This window comes from Arachis hypogaea, chromosome 3 (assembly GCF_003086295.3).
Source record: "Arachis hypogaea cultivar Tifrunner chromosome 3, arahy.Tifrunner.gnm2.J5K5, whole genome shotgun sequence".
Taxonomy (NCBI): Eukaryota; Viridiplantae; Streptophyta; class Magnoliopsida; order Fabales; family Fabaceae; genus Arachis; species Arachis hypogaea.
The window spans coordinates 82,923,391-82,928,659 of NC_092038.1; the positions used below are offsets into that span (position 1 = coordinate 82,923,391).

General features: G+C 41.7%; 1 non-coding gene across 1 annotated transcript; it reads left to right on the forward strand.

Annotated features, from left to right (window-relative positions):
• The first annotated feature begins 4,738 nt into the window (after nucleotides 1–4,738).
• On the forward strand, nucleotides 4,739–4,846 carry LOC112793464 (small nucleolar RNA R71). The gene has a single exon (XR_003198153.1). It is a non-coding gene; the product is annotated as a small nucleolar RNA R71 (small nucleolar RNA).
• Nucleotides 4,847–5,269: the final 423 nt, after the last annotated feature.

The following is a 5,269-nucleotide window of genomic DNA, read 5'->3' on the forward strand; positions in this document are numbered from 1 at the left end:
AGAACAAGAGTGGTTGTCAGTCACTTTGTTCATGGGTGAGAATGGTGATGGGCGTCAATCATCACCTTCATCAAGTTGAAGAACAAGTGATATCTTGGATAAAGAACAAGCGGAATTGAATGGAAGAACAATAGTAATTGCATTAATACTCGAGGTACAGCAGAGCTCCACACCTTAATCTATGGTGTGTAGAAGCTCCACCGTTGAAAATACATAAGCATAAGGTCTAGGCATGGCCGAATGGCCAGCCTCCCAATGATCTAAGATCTAAAGTGATCAAAAGATATAAAGATCCAAAGACTTCTAATACAATAGTCAAAGGTCCAACTTATAGAAAACTAGTAACCTAAGGTGTACAGAAATGAGTAAATGACATAAAAATCCACTTCTGGGCCCACTTGGTGTGTGCTTGGGCTGAGCAATGAAGCAAATTTCGTGCAGAGACTCCTCTTGGAGTTAAACGCCAGCTTTAGTGCCAGTTTGGGCGTTTAACTCCCATTTGGGTGCCAGTTCCAGCGTTTAACGCTGGGATTTCCTGAGGTGACTTTGAACGCCGGTTTGGGCCATCAAATCTTGGGCAAAGTATGGACTATCAAATATTGCTGGAAAGCCCAGGATGTCTACTTTCCAAAGCCGTTGAGAGCGCACCAATTGGGCTTCTGTAGCTCCAGCAAATCCACTTCGAGTGCAGGGAGGTCAGAATCCAACAGCATCTGCAGTCCTTTTTGGTCTCAGAATCAGATTTTTGCTCAGGTCCCTCAATTTCAGCCAGAAAATACCTGAAATCACAGAAAAACACACAAACTCATAGTAAAGTCCAGAAAAGTGAATTTTAACTAAAAACTAATAAAAATATACCAAAAACTAACTATATCATATCAAAAACATACTAAAAACAATGCCAAAAAGTATACAAATTATCCGCTCATCACAACACCAAACTTAAATTGTTGCTTGTCCCCAAGCAACTGAAAATCAAATAAGATAAAAAGAAGAGAATATGCAATGAATTCCAAAAACATCTATGAAGATCAGTATTAATTAGATGAGCGGGGCTTTTAACTTTTTGCCTCTGAACAGTTTTGGCATCTCACTCTCTCCTTTGAGATTCAAAATGATTGGCTTCTTTAGGAACTCAGAATCCAGATAGTGTTAATGATTCTCCTAGTAAAGTATGATGATTCTTGAACATATCTACTTATTGAGTCTTGGCTGTGGCCCAAAGCACTCTGTCTTCCAGTATTACCACCGGATACATACATGCCACAGACACATAATTGGGTGAACCTTTTCAGATTGTGACTCAGCTTTGCTAAAGTCCCCAATTAGAGGTGTCCAGGGTTCTTAAGCACACTCTTATTTGCCTTGGATCACAACTCTTATTTCTCTATTTCTTTTCGTTTTCTTTCTATTTTTTCCTTTTTTTTTTCGATTTTTCTCTTTTTTTTTTTTTTTTTTTGAATAGCTTTTTCTTGCTTCAAGAATCATTTTTATGATTTTTCAGATCCTCAGTAACATGTCTCCTTTTTCATCATTCTTTCAAGAGCCAACATTCATGAACCACAAATTCAAGATACACATGCACTGTTTAAGCATACATTCAGAGAACAAAATTATTGCCACCACATCAAAATAATTAAACTGTTATAAAATTCAAAATTCATGCACTTCTTTTTCTTTTTCAATTAAGCACATTTTTATTCAAGAAAGGTGATGGATTCATAGGACATTCATAACTTTAAGGCATAGACACTAAGACACTAATGATCACAAGACACAAACATGGATAAACATAAGCATAAAATTCGAAAAACAGAAGAATAAATAACAAGGAAATCAAGGAACGGGTCCACCTTAGTGATGGCGGCTCTTCCTTGCTCTTGAAGATCCTATGGAGTGCTTGAGCTCCTCAATGTCTCTTCCTTGTCTTTGTTGCTCCTCCCTCATGATTCTTTGATCTTCTCTAATCTCATGAAGGATGATGGAGTGTTCTTGATGCTCCACCCTTAGTTGTCCCATGTTGGAACTTAACTCTCCTAGGGAGGTGTTTAGTTGCTCCCAATAGTTTTGTGGAGGAAAATTCATCCCTTGAGAGGAATCTATCCATCTCCCATGACTCGGAGGTGGAAGCCTTTGCCTTCCCTTTTCTCTTTCTAGAGGTTTCTCCGGCCTTGGATGCCATAATGGTTATGGAAAAACGAAAAAGCAACGCTTTTACCACACCAAACTTAAAATGTTTGCTCGTCCTCGAGCAAAAGAAGAAAGAAGAGAGTAGAAGAAGAAGAAATGAGGAAGAGGGAGATGGTGGTGAATTCGGCCAAAGAGGGGGAGAAGTGGTGTTTAGGTTGTGAAAATGAAGGGTTGAAGAAGGGTATATATAGGAGAGAGGGGGTAAAGGTTCGGCCATTATGGGTGGGTTTGGGAGGGAAAGTGGTTTGAATTTGAAGGGTGAGGTTGGTGGGGATTTATGAAGGATGGATGTGAGTGGTGAAGAGAAAGATGGGATTTGATAGGTGAGGGGTTTTTGGGGAAGAGGTGTTGAGGTGATTGGTGAATGGGGGAAGAAGAGAGAGAGTGATGGTAGGGTCCTGTGGGGTCCACAGATCCTGTAGTGTCAAGGAAAAGGCATCCCTGCACCAAATGGCATCAAAATCCACGTTTTGAGCCATTTCTGGCGTTAAACGCCGGGCTGGTGCCCATTCCTGGCGTTTAACGCCAGGTTCTTGCCCTTTACTGGCGTTTAACGCCAGTCTGGTGCCCCTTTCTGGCGTTAAACGCCCAGAAGGGTGCCAGACTGGGCGTTAAACGCCCAACTGCTAGGCTTACTGGCGTTTAAACGCCAGCAGCATCTTCCTCCAGGGTGTGCTATTTTTCTTCCTGTTTTTCATTTTGTTTTTGCTTTTTTCATTGTTTTTGTGACTTCTTATGATCATCAACCTACAAAAAAGATAAAATAACAAAAGAAAATAATTAATTATAAAACATTGGGTTGCCTCCCAACAAGCGCTTCTTTAATGTCATTAGCTTGACAGAGGACTCTCATGGAGCCTCAGAAATGCTCAGAACCGTGTTGGAACCTCCCAACACCAAACTTAGAGTTTGAATGTGGGGGTTCAACACCAAACTTAGAGTTTGGTTGTGGCCTCCCAACACCAAACTTAGAGTTTGACTGTGGGGGCTCAGTTTGGCTCTGTTTTGAGAGAAGCTCTTCATGCTTCCTCTCCATGATGACAGAGGGATATCCTTGGGCCTTAAACATCAAGGACTCTTCATTCACTTGAATGATCAACTCTCCTCTATCAACATCAATCACAGCCTTTGCTGTGGCTAGGAAGGGTCTGCCAAGGATGATGGATTCATCCATGCACTTCCCAGTCTCTAGGACTATGAAATCAGTAGGGATGTAATGGTCTTCAACTCTAACCAGAACATCCTCTACAAGTCCATAGGCTTGTTTTCTTGAGTTGTCTGCCATCTCTAGTGAGATCTTTGCAGCTTGCACCTCAAAGATCCCTAATTTCTCCATTACAGAGAGGGGCATGAGGTTCACACTTGACCCTAAGTCACACAAGGCCTTTTTGAAGGTCATGGTGCCTATGGTACAAGGTATAGAAAACTTCCCAGGATCTTGCCTCTTTTGAGGTGGTTTCTGCCTAGACAAGTCATTCAGTTCTTTGGTGAGCAAAGGGGATTCATCCTCCCAAGTCTCATTTCCGAATAACTTGTCATTTAGCTTCATGATTGCTCCAAGGTATTTAGCAACTTGCTCTTCAGTGACATACTCATCCTCTTCAGAGGAAGAATACTCATCAGAGCTCATGAATGGCAGGAGTAAGTCCAATGGAATCTCTATGGTCTCAGTTTGAGCCTCAGATTCCCAAGGTTCCTCATTGGGGAACTCATTGGAGGTCAGTGGACGTTCAGTGAGGTCTTCCTCAGTGGCGTTCACTGCCTCTTCTTCCTCCCAGAATTCGGCCATGTTAATGGCTTTGCACTCTCCTTTTGGATTTTCTTCTGTATTGCTTGGAAGAGTACTTGGAGGGAGTTCAGTAATTTTCTTGCTCAGCTGACCCACTTGTCCTTCCAGATTTCTGATGGAGGACCTAGTTTCAGTCATGAAACTTTGAGTGGTTTTGATTAGATCAGAGACCATGGTTGCCAAGTCAGAATTATTCTGCTTGGAACTCTCTGTCTGTTGCTGAGAAGATGATGGAAAAGGCTTGCTATTGCTAAACCTGTTTCTTCCACCATTATTGTTATTGAAACCTTGTTGGGGTCTCTGTTGATCCTTCCATGAAAGATTTGGATGATTCCTCCATGAAGGATTGTAGGCGTTTCCATAGGGTTCTCCCATGTAATTCACCTCTTCTATTGAAGGGTTCTCAGGATCATAAGCTTCTTCCTCAGATGAAGCTTCCTTAGTACTGCTTGGTGCATTTTGTATCCCAGACAGACTTTGAGAAATCATATTGACTTGTTGAGTCAATATTTTATTCTGAGCCAATATGGCATTCAGAGTGTCAATCTCAAGAACTCCTTTCTTCTGACTAGTCCCATTGTTCACAGGATTTCTTTCAGAAGTGTACATGAATTGGTTATTTGCAACCATTTCAATCAGTTCTTGAGCTTCAGTAGGCGTCTTCTTCAGATGAAGAGATCCTCCAGAAGAGCTATCCAAGGACATCTTGGACAGTTCAGAGAGACCATCATAGAAAATACCTATGATGCTCCATTCAGAAAGCATATCAGTGGGACACTTTCTGATCAATTGTTTGTATCTTTCCCAAGCTTCATAGAGGGATTCTCCTTCCTTCTGTCTGAAGGTTTGGACTTCCACTCTAAGCTTACTCAATTTTTGAGGTGGAAAGAACTTTGCCAAGAAGGCATTGACTAGCTTTTCCCAAGAGTCCAGGCTTTCTTTAGGTTGAGAGTCCAACCATGTTCTAGCTCTGTCTCTTACAGCAAAAGGGAATAGCATCAGTCTGTAGACCTCAGGGTCAACCCCATTAGTCTTGACTGTGTCACAGATTTGCAAGAACTCAGCTAAAAACTGATGAGGATCTTCCAGTGGAAGTCCATGGAACTTGCAATTCTGTTGCATTAGAGAAACTAATTGAGGCTTAAGCTCAAAGTTGTTTGCTCCAATGGCAGGGATAGAGATGCTTCTCCCATAGAAATCGGGAGTAGGTGCAGTAAAGTCACCAAGCATCTTCCTTGCATTGTTGGCATTGTTGTTGTTTTCGGCTGCCATGAGTTCTTCTTCCTTGAA